General features: G+C 32.4%; 1 long non-coding RNA gene across 1 annotated transcript in view; it reads left to right on the top strand.

Annotated features, from left to right (window-relative positions):
* Nucleotides 1–626: 626 nt before the first annotated feature.
* Nucleotides 627–18,383, top strand: part of LOC104677261 — a 240,873-nt gene continuing 223,116 nt past the window's right edge. The window contains exon 1 of the long non-coding RNA XR_750021.2: nucleotides 627–754. This is a non-coding gene — a long non-coding RNA (uncharacterized LOC104677261). The remainder of the gene's footprint in view (nucleotides 755–18,383) is intronic.

Raw genomic sequence — 18,383 nt, 5'->3', positions numbered from 1 at the left:
CTTGTCCTGGCAGCACGGTGGCTCTAAAAAAAACTCCAAGAAAGTCGCGTCTTCCTCCCGGTCGCCGAGGAGGTGGCAACGCGGAAAGCAACTCCGGGTCTCTGAGACAGCTGCTCCATAGCGGGTGCAGGGCCCAGTCCAGTGCACTTGTTTATTGTCGCGCCTCTCGTGCGAGCCAAGCTGCAGCAGACATGGTGGGCCCGGGGCGAAGCGGGCGCTCGGTGGCCGATAGATGGCAGCCGAGGGCGAAGGCGTCCCTGGGCTAGGGCGGCGCAACCGGAGCCCCCTTGGATGTCACATTCGTAGGAGACAGAGGAGTCTTGGACCATGTGCGTAATACGAGCGTGGGACTGTGCAATTCTTGGATTGGGAAAGGGAAGAGTGGAAATAACCCCGGCAGTGCCAGGTTTGCTGGTGGTCAGGAACAGATGATTCCAGCCCAGTGCTGATCGCCTGCCTTACTCCTGCCATTTAGAATGCGGCTGTCTCATGTACATACTGTTAAGGATCCTGGAAAAGGGAGTGGTTCCTCCTAGCTGCAAACAAGGGCGCTACTTTTCTCTTTTTAATAGAATTACGTTTTATAGGTGTGTCTAGGCAACACAAGGGAATGTGAAAGACTGTCAGAGGGAATGTTTTTGAATACATTTGGTGTGTACTAAAAAGCTGGAAAACCCCTAAGTAAATGCAGTATCGATAGAAAGCGAGTTTCTTGAAGAGTCACCTGCTAAACTCCACTAGAGTCATCTCTACAGTAAGTATTCTTGGCTCTTTCCATGAAAGCAGACACTTCCATTCCCAAAAGGGGGTCTTTACATTCATAAGACATGTTTTCAATGTTTGTAATATTAGACCTGCTGTTCATCAAAGGTATAAAAGTTGATCATCATAAGTGACTCAGTGCAGACTGAGTGCACATGTGCCTGTTCCTTTGATAACTATGTAGTTAGTTTCTCCGTGTAAATATATTTTACCCACTTTATTTTGGAAATAATTGATATTGTTTTATTCTTAGTAATATTTGGGATAATATGGTGTTATAATATTCTGGTTAATCATGTTTAATATTAATATAGAGTCCGATAGTATGTCTATGTTCTGAGACGTATATGTATCTCAGGCGATGAACATTGCAGTCTCTTGAGGTATTGCAATCTTTCTTGAACTTTCCCCTGCATATGTTGTGCAAATATATATATTTTTACTTTATGCCATAATTACTTTATTTGGAAACAATTTTGTTTGAGTGTGGGTTATATTCAAGGGAGAGGAAGGAAAGAAGTAATAGTAATTTCAGATAATAAAAACAAAGTCTTGTAATGGAACGTTTTATTAAATTTAGAAACATTTGACCTAGGAATGATAGCCACTAGCTATAGATACATTGCATAAACAAATATAACTTACACTTCATCCACGAAAGACTTATTTCTGTATTTTTTATTTAGTCATTAACTTTTAACACTATATAAACATTTTAGAAAATTTACTTTTAAGTGTAAAATTACTTCTATATTTTCAAAATGAAAATGTAATATTTAAATTTAAAATTATATAGGAATTACAGCCAGAAGCCTTTGGAATATAACTGTTGAGTCTTATCAGAAACATAATTTTCAATATTGATTAACTTTGTAGAAGTCCTGAAAGGTCCTAAATTGTCTTAATTGATTATTTATTTTTTCAAAATAGCTTAAATAAAGCTATTATATTTTATCACTGTTCTAAATCTTCATAATTGCATTCAATATCAAAATTTAATGCATGGTTTTGTATTATTTTTATTTTAAATACTTATTGTTCGAATTAAAGTAAATGTTATTCAACTAAGAATTATTAAGTATGTTTGGAATTAGTTTAAGTTACGGTTTTGTTGGAAACACTTATGCTAATAATCTAGTTTATCTCTTGTTGTTCAAATAAGTAAATGATGAAAACTTTCTACTATTAACTCAACAATGAGAATGGCCCCAGAAGCCACCACTACCTTTTGCCGCTAGGTGTCTCTGTAAGATGCTCTGCAAGAGAATGAAATTTTAGAAAATACTGTGACATGAGTTCAGAACAGAACACAAGAGGGAAAACATCATAGATATAAGGAAAAGCCTCAGTTATTAATCTGTTTCTTTATTTGCATTGAATGTTGACTATTGCTTAGAAAATATATAAATGAATTACATAAGAGTGCTCAAATATGAGCAAAAGCTTTTACCTCACATGAACAAACATATCTATGTTTTAGTCTATATTAAGCAACATATGGTCATATGTGTACACTTGCTTTCAGATAGCACTCAGATACTGCACTTAATTACATAGATACGTTTGGCCATTGTAAAATTAAATGATTGATTAAATATATCTCCCCAGAATTAAGTTTATTAATATTAAACATTATTTGATGGAGTTGGATGTGAAAGTCACATTTGTCCAAATGTTTGCAAATATATTTTTTTATATTAGAATTATCTATTGAGAGAGTATCATCATAAATGCATATCATGTAGGAAATATATTTGGAAATATATTTGGCAAATATATTTGGCATTTATACTGCAAATGTAATTGTCATGATCAATTATGGCCATAATTTGATACCTGCTAATTTAAATTTAAATTTAAAACATAAGTAGCATGCTTGCCACTTAAAATTGACCATATATTTTTGTAAATTTATATTTATTAATTTCTAGAATTATTATTTTAGTGCTTTATGAACACAAGAGAAATTCTTATATTAAGTACATTTCTTAAGATAACACTTATCACATTTGTGTATCACCGTGTGTTATCTTTAGAATATTAAAATGCTTAGTCAAGACTTATGGTGCTTTAAGAAACAATCTAATGAGGACTATAAACAAGGAAATTCTTTATTAATCATTGCATGACTTCATAAGTATTGATCAACATCTATCTAAAGCCAGTAGAGCTTGCAATTTTGTTGTTGTTGTTGTTGTTAGCCTAACTGGTGAGTTAAGATTATGGAATTCTAATGCTAAATTTCTATTCCTCCATAGTAATGGCTAAGAAGTCTGTTCAACTCAATTTAATAAATGACACATTTTTCAAGTCTAAGTTAAGGGGCGTATGTCTTTAAAGTTTTTGAAATTGAAATTTTATATATATATATCACATTCTTATACATAATTATATATAATATATGATATATATAAATATATATGTCTTACATATCTAAAAGGAGAAAATAAAAGTTTCTCCTGGAGGAAAATAATGAGTCACCATTTATGATTGCATCTCTATGAAATTGCTAAATTAAATTAGTATACAGCATTTGTCTTTGACATTTTGTCTAATACATTTAAAATTAAAAACAAACATCATGCAGTTATAATTATCAAAGTAAAAATGGCCAGCAAATATAATTTTGCTGAAATTATTTATTCACTTATAGACTTAATTATTCACAATCTTAGAAATAGACTCTCAGAGGCATTACAAAAGAATATACAACAAATAGGCAATTTTCTTCCTTGCCTCATGCAGTTCCTTGCACATACACTCTGATATTTTTTGATATAATTACATATGAAAATATCCTTTTTGGATAACCAATTGGAAATATCTACAAAAATATATCTTTGGAACACTACTTTTTCAGAAAGTAGCCTTCAGGTGTACCAAAGTAAGATACATAAAACACTATGTCAGAAGGTATTATTTGTAACAGATGCTTGCATTTGAAAATGACTAAGAACAAGTTAAATGTCCGACTCACTGAAAAATCATACACGTCCATCTATACCTTAGAATACTCTTCTACTTTAAACAACAGTTTGTATAGGAATACTGTTTTGCCATTTCTAGGAGTATATATAACATTACCTATAATACGTGAGAGGCAGACTTTTTTCTGGAAAGAAATTAATACACACAAATCCAATAACAGTGTTTACCTTTTGGAAGAAGACTGGCACCTTAAATAGAATGGGAGTTTGTTTTTCATCATATGCTCTTTTCTTTACTATTTTTGTTTTTTACTGTTTTGGTTTCTACTACATTTTGTTCAATTTTTACATACACATTCCCAATAAAAACTTATAAAAATGTGCACTTGAAAAATAAGGATATTTGGAAGGGTGATTTAAGAGCTTAGGAAGAGTTCAAGATGATTTCCTTAAATTCATCTCTATCCCATAGTTCCCAAATGGTTTTATTGTTCATGACACATTATTATCACTGGAGACACTGAAGATATTTCTAAATATGAGTGTCAATTAATTAGTTACAATAATTTTTCATCATTGCTCATATGTGACATTCAATTCTAGCTACCAATATCAGCTAATAGAATGGTCATTAATAGAAGCTAGCTTTGTTATCTTCACTATTCAGAACCATGCTGTGTGTTGGAACATCAGTTTTATTTGATACTCGGGTGAGTGAAGAGGAGGATGAAAATGGCTCTGTTGAGAAGATAAGTGATTGCATTTGAAGTTGTCAGCAGCTGTTCTTTACTATTTACTGAAGAAAAGTGAGTGTAGTTGTGACATTTTAAATATACAAACTATCATCAGACCCTGTGAGAACAAAGGCTACTGCCATCTGGCTTATACTAGCATTGAAATGCACACATTCCACTGGAAATGAAGCAGTTTCATAATGTAATCAGATTAGCTTTTCTATGTAACTCTCTTATTAGTGATTTGTCTCTTGGGACCCACTGGTCCTTGGTTCTCGCACATCTCTAGTCATTTTTAGAGAGTAAGTCTAAACAGGCATTATGTTATGCCTATATTTTCTGTTATTTCTGTTTTTTTTTTTTTTTTTTTTTTTCAGAGTAAAACAAGTAATTATCCTAAAACACAGTTAAATTACAACAATTTAAGAAGAACCATTGCTAATGAAAAAATATCTAAATTGACTGTACTACATTCAACTTTGCCAACTGGAATCCTTCATTCAACAGAAGACTCTCATAATCTCTTCATCCCCTCAAAATGAATCAGCCTTTTCCCCAACTCCAATGCTTTGGTTTCCACTGCCCTTTTATCTGTGAGACTTTTCATTTTTCTTTTACCTACTGTTCTAGAGAATTCTATGTAAGTCCTTTCTCCACCTGTTTTCCACAAACATTCCCTTACATTTTCAAACACTTGATCTGCACAATGTTCTATTTCTTGCTTAATGTGTATTTTTCTTCCAGACTACATTATCATTACTTATTTTGAAAACAGTATATGGTATCCCTTCAATAGCAAGAAAAATGAGCTCCAGAAATCTCTTTGTATACACAAAGTACTTGTTCATTTATGAATTTATTAATTCAACAAATATTTATTTAGCACATAAAATGTGCTAGATCTCTTGTATTTGAGATGAAAATAGTTGATTCATATCAGAATGCTTACAGAGATGTTTGACTTTTTGTAAATTATCTACTTTCTCTATCAAAAGTCTCTCTCAAAATTAATGAATTACAATTTATGCAATAAAATTATATTGCATAAATTGTATTCTTGAATAAACATTTATTGTGGCAGATGTTCAGCAAACCTCTACAAGAGGCTGTTCAATAGAATTTTCTAAGATAATAGAAATTAACTGTATCTGTGCAATACAATGTGATAGCTGTTGGCCAAATAAGGCTATTGAGCAATTGAAATGTGAATGATACCTTTCGGTAGGTGGTAGCTTTAAAAAATGAAATGTGGATGATATGGCAGAGGAACTAAAATTTTACTGTTTAAAATTTAAATTTGATTGATTTAAATTTAAATAGCCACCTGTGGCTAGTGGCTACCATATTGGACAGTGCAGGTCTAGAATATAAATTCCTAGAGGATTGAAACTGTGTTTCTTGTGCAATTTCTGGGATACCTTGGAAATTCAATCAATATGAACAGCTGCACTCATAAGTAATGATGGTGATTATGACACCCTCAATAAATAAGGGCAATTATGATTCACATTTGGCAAGAGGCCTGATTTGCATTCTGTTTAGGGTCTCTATTCAATTCTTTCAAATTGCATTCAATTGAAGGCCTCTACTATTCTTTTAAAGATTTCAAGGCACTTTACAAGCATTTCAAAATTCTTCATTACACCCTTATTATACCTCTATAAAGAAAGAAAGGTAGATTATTTTAAATCAATAGAATTTTATTAGAAGATAAGTCTCTTTTTATGCATGGCAAAGTAGTCTCTGAAGTACTTTTCTCTAGATCACACAGTGGGATGTTAGTAGAACTGGAAAAGAAAATACCAAATCGGTATTTTGCTTCAGGAATTATCTAGGATAGGTTTTGTGTGTCAAAAAGACTCTAAAAAAACTGCACTTGAATGTGTTTACTCCATCTATTTTAATACCAAAACATGATTTTAAAGTTTAGTGTTGTTTTGTACAATTGGAGTGGACAGAGTTTGAAGAGCAAATTATAATTAACTAATTTACAGAATGCTAATATGGTCTCTAATTTCCATGAAAAGCTCAATAAACCTCAGTTTTAATAAAATGACATTTATAAATCTGATACAAAGACATAATGACCTGATAATGAGTCCCATTCAGAAGTTATAATTTTTTAAGGTTAGATTGTGTTTTTCATCAATCTATTTAAAATATTCATCATATTAGTGGCCTTTATTTCCAACAATATGCTTCTTCCATAGACAAAAACCAATATAACTTCAAAGGAATCACACATTGCTTAAAGGCTTAAGTCCAAAATAATTAGGAAACCACCAGGCCTAGTCATCAGTAAAGTGTTTCTCCAAGACCTTGAATTCATTCTTGGCTCTGGCTTTGTATCATTTGCGCCTCTGCATAAATGAAAACATTTCCTCTGGGTAGATGGCAAAGTTAATGTGCTATGTCTTCAGTGGACTATATAACTATCACACTGGATAATCAAATAATAAATACTAAAATGTAAACTCCTTGGAAAAATATAGTTATTAATCTGGTACAGGCATGTTGGCTCACTCCTCTAGTCCCAGTACTTTGGGAGGTCTAGGTGGGAGGATTTCTTGAGGCCAGGAGTTCAAGACCAGCTTGGGCAGCATAGCAAGACCCCATCTGTACAAAAATAAAAATAAAGAAAAGTAATTGAGTGTGGTGGTGTGCACCTGTAGTTTTAGCTCTTCAGGAGGCTGAAGTAGGAGGGTGCCTTGAGTCCAAGAGTTTTAGGTTGCAGTGAGCTATGATCTGGCCTGGGAGAGAGAATGAGATCCTGTCTTTCAAAAAGAGTTTTTTGTTTTTTTTAAAATAATTGTTATTAATCTTAACTTACAGATTTTAAGTTATTCTTTTTTTTTTTTTTTTTTTTTTTTTTTTTTTTTTGAGATGGAGTCTTGCTCTGTCACCCAGGCTGGAGTGCAGTGTCGTGATCTCGGCTTACTGTAACGTCCACCTCCTGGGTTCAAGTGATTCTCCTGCTTCAGCCTCCTGAATGGCTGAGACTACAAGCACATACCACCATGCCCGGCTAATTTTTTTTTATAAATGTATTTTTAGTAGAGACGGGGTTTCACTGTGTTTGCCAGGATGGTCTCGATCTTCTGACCTTGTAATCCGCCCGCCTCGGGCTCCCAAAATGTTGGGATTACAGACATGAGCCACCACACTCAGCCCATTTTATTCTACTAGTGATCTTTATTTAAACAGATATTGGTAACTGGATGGTAAATTCATGAAAGGTTACCTCTGAAAAACACACCTGTGCCAGCTCAGTTTTTATTTAATATTACATGATGCATTTTTATTTTTCGATTAAAAATATTCCATCAGTCTAACGAAGATTTTTATAGTGACACAAAATTTATAGTTATTCTCATGTAGCATGCTATGATGTATGCTGCAATTTTAATTGATTATTATAATTCTCAATGAGCAAATAACCAATTTTGATTTAAATCACCAGTATGAGATGCATGATTCATTCTAAAATCAATCTAGATCTTCAACTGCTTTATTATATGAGTAGTGACTGCTATGCAAACAGACTTTAACCATTTAAACTACCACTTATTCATGACATCTGAGTATTTTCATATTTAAAAATATTTCACTATAGCATAGATACAGTAGCATTTAATAGTAATGTATTACATAGAGAAAGGCAGGCCTAAATTCATTTGTCCTTCATAATAGGAATCCATTTGACTGAACTTTTTTGATATGTAATGTGATGATTTTTTATCTTTTCTGAGATGAAGTCTTGCTCTGTCACCCAGGCTGTAGTGCAGTGGCGTGATGTTGGCTCATTGCAACCTCCGCCTCCCTGGTTCAAGCAATTCTCCTGTCTCAGCCTCCCGAGTAGCTAGGATTATAGGCATGTGACACCACGCCAGGGTAATTTTTATATTTTTAGTATAGACGGGGATTCACCATGTTGGCCATGCTGGTCTCAAACTCCTGACCCCGTGATCCTCCCGCCTCGGCCTCCCAAAGTGCTGGGATTACAGGCATGAGTCACCGCGCCCGGCATAATGTGACTTTCTTCAGCTACGGTTAACACAAGCATTCACAGGCAATGCACACTTTATTTATAATCCAAAGTCAAAGGTAAATAAAATGTACACATACATACATATAATCATTTACTATTACCAGATATTTTATGTAGATTGTCTCATTTTTTCATTTCATTATTATAATGATTTCATGAGATGTTATTATTACTTACAGATGAAATGCTGAGTTTCGAGGTAGTTGTTGATATTCCGTATTTCATACAGACAGTAGATAGCAGACTATGCTATGAATTACACAAACTCTCAGTGTCTATTTGCCTTACCTATGTTAGTTCAAATTAATACCTTTGAACTTTGTTATCAGTTGAAACAAACAAAAAGGTACATTGATTTTCAGTAATTAGTCTCCATAAGGATACTTTCTAAGTGATTCATCATTTCTATCATGTCAGATATATTTTGAGAAATGAAACTGAAAATACATTTCAAAATATTAACATATACTATTGCTCTTTTAATTATTATAATAATAAAATTGATATTAAACTGATCACAAATATATTTATAAATAGGCTGTTTCTATACGGATCTAACTTAGCAATATCAAGGATATTATTAACTACCAGAAATTGTTAGAGTAATTCAAATATATTACTCTAACAAGTTAATAAAATTAACTTACAAGCTAATAAAACAACACTTGCTTGTATACATACAGTATGCTTTTTCCTTACGTGGAAAATGCAAAAATAGTTTATTTGAAGGGGAATCCCTTTCATGCTTAAGTTTAGGCACATAAACTCATAGTCCTTTCTGACATAAATATGTTATGTAAATAATTTTAAATTGAGAATTTTGTGACATATTTTCTATTTTTTTCAAAAGTATACATGCAGTAAGATAATCCCATAACTAAGTTTCTCAATAATTAAAAATAAACTTATGGTAATATTAATCACAAATGACTAATAGACCCTATAAATAGCTAAATTTTACTCTATTTTTAAACATCTGACAATCTTCTTGAGCATCGATGTCATGTAGTCCAATTTTGTTAGGAATATTAGGCATGAGTCTCCATAAAACTCAAAAAAAGAGTGTTGGTGCATATCATTATTTCCTCAATAAAAGTATAATCATATATGAAAAGATTTGACATAATCATGAATCTCCAAATACTAAAATTTTGTAAATACTAGGTTCATCACTGACTATCACCTCATCTATTTATATCAATGTTGAAATAAATACATGTGTAGTAAAAGAAAGCACAAGTATATCTCCACCTTAGCAATTCATGATATTTCTGACCACCTTCTCCTAATATGCACTCAGAGAGCTGCAGGGGCACTTGAGAATGCATCTTGGAGCTCTTCCAGAAACTCTGAGTCAAAGAGCAATGTCTGCATTCACAAAGAAGCATTCACAGCTGTCAGAAGTTAAATGTCCATGAGACTCCTAGTACAGCTGCAGTCCTTCCAGTACACTGACAATGACTGTGGAAACTAGAATTTCATAACTATTTTTTTCATGGGAAAAATATCACACAAGAGTGATTAATCTTGGCCTGGCAGACAATAAATAATTATGCATTCACAGCACATGAAGCATCATTGTCCTTAAAACATTACTTTGCCTGCAGTGTTTTTGCAGCTAATTTCCACTGCCAGAGAAAGTACTCTTGCTGCAATAAACTGTCAATGAACTTCTTGTAGGCAAACACCTGCAGACACCTGCTGGCAGCTGGTACATAATATTTAGGATTTCAGGAACTGCAGCATAAGCCAAACCCACAAAGCAGTACTGGGTGGGAGTGAGTGTGTGAGGGCACGCATGACTAGAGGAATGCACGCATGAACAGGTATTTTTGGTTTCTATTTATACTTGATAAAGTGAATAGACTGAATTTTCTTCACAATTGTGTAATATAACTGAGCAGACTAATACAAAAAGCAAGCAACATTTGCAAATAAAGTTTTCAATTTGAGATAATGTATTCCAATTTATTATTAGGTCTTTTCAAGACCAATGATTACTATGTTGAAAATATTTAACCATATGCTCTATATGTCCATAGAGATAACAAGTCATCCACACTTTGCATTCCTTTTTGGAAAAAAAAAAACTTAATGTTCTTTTAAAAATAGTTCTGAATAATTCTAAATGAGATTTGAAATCTCTGTTTCTGTAATAGTTTAGGTGAGGTCCAAATGGAGGTAAGTAAATTAGCTCATGTTAGATATCTATTCAACATTATGGCTGAATAAAGGAGCCCCTTTGAAAATGTATTAGTTTTTAATTGTCATATCAATTAGCACATCAGTAGTCCCTGAATATAAAAATCTGATTCCCAACACTTAGTGAATTATTGAAGATTAACTTAAAGGATTTTTAAATCACTTCCCAAAGTAAAAATCATTACAAACTTTTTCAAATGTCAATTTTTTACTATGTTTTGGCCTTGTTGGTATGACAATTGATGAAGAAAAATGGAAACTCAGTTGCTTTGAATTTTAGAAGTGGCAGGGCCCATAGAGATCATGGAATACTACACTCTAAAGGAAACAGACAGTGTAAATTCTTTAACTAAATTGCCACTCCTATAAATAGTTTCTGGCAAATTGGATAGATCTCCCAATTTTCTGCCTCCTTGGTCAGTGTACCTCACACTGAAGGAAAATGTGTAGCTAAGTTAACTTGATAACTTATTCTGAGAAGCACAATAATAAAAATAAAACACGACAGGCCCCAGTGTGTGATGTTCCCCTTCCTGTCCTAGGGTGGTGGGGAGCGGGAGGGATAGCACTAGGAGATATACCTAATGTAAATGATGAGTTAATGGGTGCAGCACACCAACATGGCACATGTATACATATGTAACAAACCTGCACGCTGTGCACATGTACCCTAGAACTTAAAGTATAACTTAAAAAATAAAAATAAAAAATAAATAAAAGTAAAACACTGCCTCAGGTCCCATGCTGTGTTTTGGCAGCATTCCATGTTATTTGCATAAGACCTTCTGATACAGAATGGATTGGATTACTCTAAAATTGTCTTACACAAAGTGAGCAATAGGTAAGCTGTTAAGTTTTAGTCCTGATATGTGTGTTCACTGAGGGAAAAAAAAAATCAAGCAGATATATTGATCAACTTTGTGGAGATAGTTTCTCAGAGATTAAAATGCCTTACACGTTTGTTTACACACACACTAATTCATGTATGTTAGAATATGCTTAGGCTATCCTTACTTTGATTAGTGGACTCATCTGTACATATCCAATGTCAACCAATGCATGCAAGGCTACCTCATTTTGGATTATTTTGGTGAACTTGATAATATTTTAACAGAAGACAATTAAAATGCAGACTCTTCTAAATGGCATTCTAGAAAGGTTCTTATATAAGGAGGTTGAATAAATGTCTAAAGTATATAGTGTTTTGTCTTTCAAATCATTGTTTAGGAAAAGTGGTTGAAGCTAAAAAAGTATTTTATTGCATTTTTAATTCAATAATTCTTTATGAAAATACAATATTTTCAAACATAGTAGTATGAGTCCTTTTGATTACCTCATTGCTTTTTACTATATGGACTTTTGCACAGATAGTGCAGTGATTAAAAACAGAGATGTGTGCAAATGTTCCTTAGGGTCTCAATCATATTTCTGCCTCTTAGTAGATTTAAAATGTTATTTATTGAAATAAATATCTTTGTTTCCTCATCTAAAATATGTTTAAAATATTAAAACCTACTTTTGTGAGAGGATTAGTTGAGATAATTCATGCAAAATATGTAACACGCTTTCTAGTACACTGCAGGTGCTAAATAAATGTTAGCTACTATTATTGTTTTGCCGCTATATTATTAGTTGTTGCAGGTGTCAATATAGTTTGAGTCTATTTGGTAAAGAAGCAGTTGGAAAAACAACCTATGACCTTATCAGACTTTTTCTTTTTCCAGAATAAGCATTATTCAAGAAAAGTTGCATTCATTTTCAGCCGCCCCTGCTTAGTTATGGATTCATAGCATCAAGAGTCCACCATAAAATTAAGCCGTTGCTGGCTTGCAGATTTCTAGAGATCCTTTTGGCTACTCGAATACTGGAATTAAAAAAAAAAAAAAAGAAAAAAAAAAAAAAAAGAAAAAGGGAGTGCTTCCCAGACAGCACTTCCTAATGATGAATTTTATGAAACCCATGCATTCACATTGTTCTAACAGAATAGAGGAGAAACTACACTTTTGTGTCTTGGGTTTACAAAGTCATGAATCCTTTACAAAGTTTATTGAAATTGTATGGGAAATTAAGTCAAGTTTGAGTGTGACACATTTTGATATACTAAAAAGAAATTATAAGCAATTCTTACAACTGTCTTCATGATGAAGATACAATTTGGCTATATTTAAATTGTCTGCAACACAACAAGCAATATTTAGATATGAAAATGAAGGTTACTTTTTTGTATTGTACTTTAAGTTCTGGCATACATGTGCAGAATGTGCAGGTTTGTTACATAGGTATATACGTGCCATGGTGATTTGCTGCACCCATCAACCCATCATCTACATTAGGTGTTTCTCCTAATGCTATCCCTCCCCTAGCCCACCACCCCACACAGGCCCCAGTGTGTGATGTTCCCCTCCCTGTGTCCATGTGTTCTCATTGTTCAGCTGTCATTTATGAGGGAGAACATTTGGTGTTTGGTTTTTTGTTCTTGTGTTAGTTTGCTGAGAATGATGGTTTCCAACTTCATCCATGTCCCTGCAAAGGACATGAACTCATCCTTTTTCATGGCTGCATAATATTCCATGGTGTGTATGTGCCACATTTTCTTTTTCCAGTCTATCACTGATAGCCATTTGGGTTGGTTCCAAGTCTTTGCTATTGTGAATAATACTGCAATAAGTATAAGTGTGCATGTGTCTTTATAGTAGAATGATTTATAATCCTTTGGATATATGCCCCATAATGGTATCACTAGGTCAAATGGTTCTCAAAAGAAGATATTTATGCGGTCGACAAACATATCAAAAAAAAGCTCATCATCACTGGTCTTCAGAGAAATGCAAATCAAAAGCACAATGAGATACCATCTCACATCAATTAGAGTGAAGTTTACTTTAATGGAAAAATTAAGAGTCTCAATTGAAGTTACTAAGGATAGCAAGCTCTAATGTAAGTTAATTAATTTATCCTGTGTATAGAACAGTATATATGCATATTCATTAATTGAAATTATTACTCAACTGCATTATTTATTGTTCTTGTCAGTATATCAGAGAAATGTTATGGTTTTGTCTATCATGTATCTATCATGTATCTATCTAATCTTTATGCACATTTATTTTTGCTTGTGTCATTTGAATGATTTCTGTAGTTCCTGAATTTGTTTTTAAAGCACACAGACTTACTAAGTTTGAATTATGTTATTTAATTTATTTTATAAGTACCTGTACTGAAAAAATACTATTGTTAAAGTGCAATTTTGAAGCAACGAATATGACTTTGAAAGTTAAATATAAGAAAAGAATACTTCTTTTGAAGAAAATATTTTGGCCAGGGGTATTATGTTTGATTTCAAAAAGATTAATTTTGGTGCATTTGGCTTACATATACTACTTTTCACATTTCAGAAAGCTGTATGATAACTTCATTTTCATAGCCAGCTGTGCAGATGGATGGCATAGATTTTATACACACACAAACACATATGAATATAAACAGAGAGTGAATTCAGATAAGAAATATGTATATTTATATTTCACATATAGTATATATATGTATGTACCATACAAATATGTATTTTACATTCCACCTGTGGTATATATATGTATATGTATATATCATACATATATGTATATGGCATACATATATGTGTGTGTATATATATCTATATACCATAGGTGGAATATAAAATTATAAAATATCAGAGCCTAATAAAATGCACTTACCATGAATGTCATCCTGATTACTGATTTTTTTTTTTGCTGTTAAATTCAAAGGACACTTGCCTCATGTATGAAAATAAACTCTTCATATGCTCTCACTAATCTGTAATTTCCTTGATAATAACAAATATGTTTTACTAATTTTATGTCTTCTAGCAGCCCAATTATTTTTTGAATTAAGTTCACATGACAATTATGATTTTATATATCTGTTTATCATTTTAAATAACAATTAGTGTGTCCAAACATTAATTGATACTTTTTCCTATAAGAATAACCAGTGATTCCGATTTTACTGCATTTCTGGAATTGAGATATTGATATGATATTTATTTGCTTTATTATGTATATGAAGGTTATGTGTTGGGATAATATTCAGATAGCATGTTTAGACACAATCCCTAAGTTTATCTATTCCTTGCTATTTTCTAAAACCCAATTGAAAGGATTTGTGTGTTTGTTTTTATTTTTGCTTTTACAAATACTATTATCTATTTTTCCAGCCATATTCTTACAGAATACAGAATAGGACAGTTCTCAAAGCTTGGTCACATCGATGAGGAAGAGTCTGGGGGCCACAGTAGTTGTAGCTGTTGCAGCCCAAGACTTCTTTGAATCATCAAGAGGGTTCCTGCCAGGAGAAACGCTTTAAAAATATATAGCCATTGTATTTCCTGATTGGTTGATGAGGCAGGTTGTAGCTGAGAATTTAAGCCACTCTGTGCCAGCTTAAAAAGACTGCAGAAACCTGGCAGCTGTTAGAGGAATTACTGGAAGGGGCCATTCTTTGTCTGCTATGAGCAACAGGTGACTCTAAAGTGCTCAGCTCTTGGCCTTCCAGAGTTTCTGAATTTTTAGGAAGTTTTAGGGTAGTCTGTTGCATGTTTTCATACAATAGAATACTTTGAAATGCATTTGATTGTTTTAGAAATACTATGATTCTGATTGTGTTATACAAAATAAAAGTTGGAGGTCTGCCAACACATGCAGACTATATAAAGACGCTTTAAGGGAAAGCATAATCAGTAAGCAAGTCAGTTATTATTGTTAATCAAAAGTATTGCCGTCAAATTAGCAAAGGATAATACATTGAGTACATTTTCTTTGCACGGCAAAGGAAACAATCACTGGAGTGAAGAGATAATCTCTCGAATGAGAGAAAATATTTGCACACCATCTGATAAGAGGTCAATATCTAAAATATACAAGGAATCCAAACAACAAAATAGCAAGAAAAAAACCAATTTTAAAAAATGGACAAAAGATCTGGATAGACATTTTTCAAAAGAAGACATAAAGATGACTAGCAGTTTTATGAAATAGAGGCTTGGCATTGCTAAACATCAGGAAAAGTCTAATCAAAACAACAATAAGATATTACCTCACACCTGTTGAAATGGCTATTACCAAAAAGACAAAAGATAACAAGTATTGGTAAAACTACGGAAAAAAGGGAACCCTTCATTTGTGGAAATATAAATTAGTAAGACCATTATGAAAAAAGTGTGGCGGTTTGTCAAAAAATTAAAAATAGATCTCCTATATGATCCAGCAATCCCACTGCTGAGTTTATAGCCAAAGGAAATGAAATCAGTATTTCAAAAAGATATTTGCATTCCCATGTTTATTGCAGCATTATTCACAGTGATTAAGATATGGAAGCAATCTTAGTGTCCATCAACAGGTGAATGGATACATAAAATGTGGCATATAAAATTAAATATTATTTAACTATAAAAGAAAGAAATCCTGCCATTTGCAACACTATGGGTGAATCTGGAAGACACTATGTCAAGTGAAATAAGCCAGGCACAGAGAGACAAATAATGCATGGTATTATTCATATGTGGAATCTGAAAAAGCTGATCTTATAAAAGAGTAGAATCGTGGTTACCAGACAGTGGGGCAGTTTGGAGAAGCGTTGCATTAAAGAATACATTGTTGGTCAAATAATGCATATTTACAGTTAGAGAGGAAGAATAAATACGTTTGAAAGATCTGCTGTTCAGCATGGTAATGATATTTAATGACAATATATTTTTTTTGAAAGATGCTAAGAGAGGAGATGTTAAATGTTCTCATCACAAAAAAACTCTGAGGTAATGCATTTGTTGATAGTCTAGATTTAAGAATTTCGCAATATGTATATACTTCAAAATATGTTACATGTGATAAATACACACAATTTTATATGTCAGTTAAACAAATAAATTTGAATAAAGCACATACACTTGGGTATATCCAAGGGTCAAATTCAAGATATGCTAAAAATTAGTTGCTTAAAGAATGATAAATATTAATCATTCTGACTTAATATTCCTAAAGTTTTGTATGTACTTTACCTAACTTGGAAAAGTATGTATCATGGAGATTTTGTTTCATCTGATTGTAACATAAAGCTCTCAGGTTCATTTTCAAAACCCCATAGTTTTATTAAAAAACTGTATTCTCAGTCTTTATTTATGTCTTTTAATTTCTAATATATACTTTACCAAGTAACACTGCTTATCTGTTTATATTTTTGAAAATTAAATTCTATAAATCATTTGCATATTTAACAATCATTTGCTAATCTCTTAACATGTGTAAGGTTCATTGTCAATTTTCAGAAAGAAATCAGATCAACAAAGATAATATTATACCTTTAGAGAGCTCATGTTCTATATAGAAAAAGAAATATATAAAATGTGGTAAATTATGTATTCATAGTGCAACTAATATGGAAAAATACACTAATTTCACAAAGACTGTGAATTAAAAGTAAATCTCCATTAAACCTCTAATTACTAAAAATATTTTCCAATGATTTTTGAAGTAATGGAAATAGAACATGAATATGTGCATGTACCTATTTAAGTATATTTATGTGTGTGTCTGTATGTCTGTGTGGTGTTGGAGAGGAATAAGAAATGATGATTAACATACATCTTTTATTATTCTGGCTGTGATAGAAAAAATTAAATCAGAAAATTCTCGGGAGATTTAAAAATTTGTAAGCATAGTGAGCACATCTTTAAATATATGATATAAAACAAAAATGCTGAAGTAGTGAAACATGCATTTTATTAATTTGCAGGAGACTTGAATGTGAACAATTATATAAATGCTTAAATATTTGTTTTTAAATACATCGATTTTTAAAAGCAATTTATTTTTCTTATGAAATGACTAACATTTACTTAGTGACTGGTAATATTTTGACTGCACAATTTACTGAAAAGACAAAGAGGATACTTCCTTAAATTTGCAAGCCATAGAGTAGTATAATCTAGCAGCTATGTCCCCAGAAATACTTCAGTTTGAGAGAAAACTTTGAAAAAAAAATTTTGCTCTATAAAGAGGTTGTGATATTTCAGAAGGGAAGTGAAAATAAGACTTTCTTCACTATTTTTAATGGCTGTAACAATAGGCAAAAATGATCATTCTAATTTCAATACAAATATAGTTCAGATTTAGCCCTATTAATATGAGTTGAAAGATTATAGTATTTATATATGCTTTTTGGTAAGTTATGAGTTCAACTAATACATAACATTAAAATGGATAAGCAAGTGGTCTGGACTGAATTGTGCCACTTCCCCAATTGACATGTTAGAGGCTTAACCTCCACTGAGATGGGAGTTGTAACATTAGTCTTGCTTGTCTTTTAAAAATTAATATAAATGGGTTAAGAGTATATTTTCTAACAAGGATATCATTGTCTTACCATGAATCCAAGCAACCATACTTCTATAAAAATTAGATAATTACAGGGCAAAATGTTTCTGAAATGCTATATTTAATTCCCTTTTATGAATTTTGAAGGCTTTTAAAAATTTCAGCTTTTATTTTAGATTCAAGAGGTACATTGCAGGTTTGTTACATGGTTATAATGTGTGAGCTGAGATTAGGAGTACAATTGATATTGTCATACAGATAGTGAGCATAGTCCTAATAGGTAATTTTTCAACCCTTGTGCCCTCCCTCTCCTCTCTTGTAGTCCCCAGTGTCTATTATTCTC

This window comes from Rhinopithecus roxellana, chromosome 18 (genome assembly GCF_007565055.1).
Source record: "Rhinopithecus roxellana isolate Shanxi Qingling chromosome 18, ASM756505v1, whole genome shotgun sequence".
Classification (NCBI taxonomy): Eukaryota; Metazoa; Chordata; class Mammalia; order Primates; family Cercopithecidae; genus Rhinopithecus; species Rhinopithecus roxellana.
Note: the sequence above shows the minus strand (reverse complement) of the source record. Positions and strands in the feature narration are given on the sequence as shown.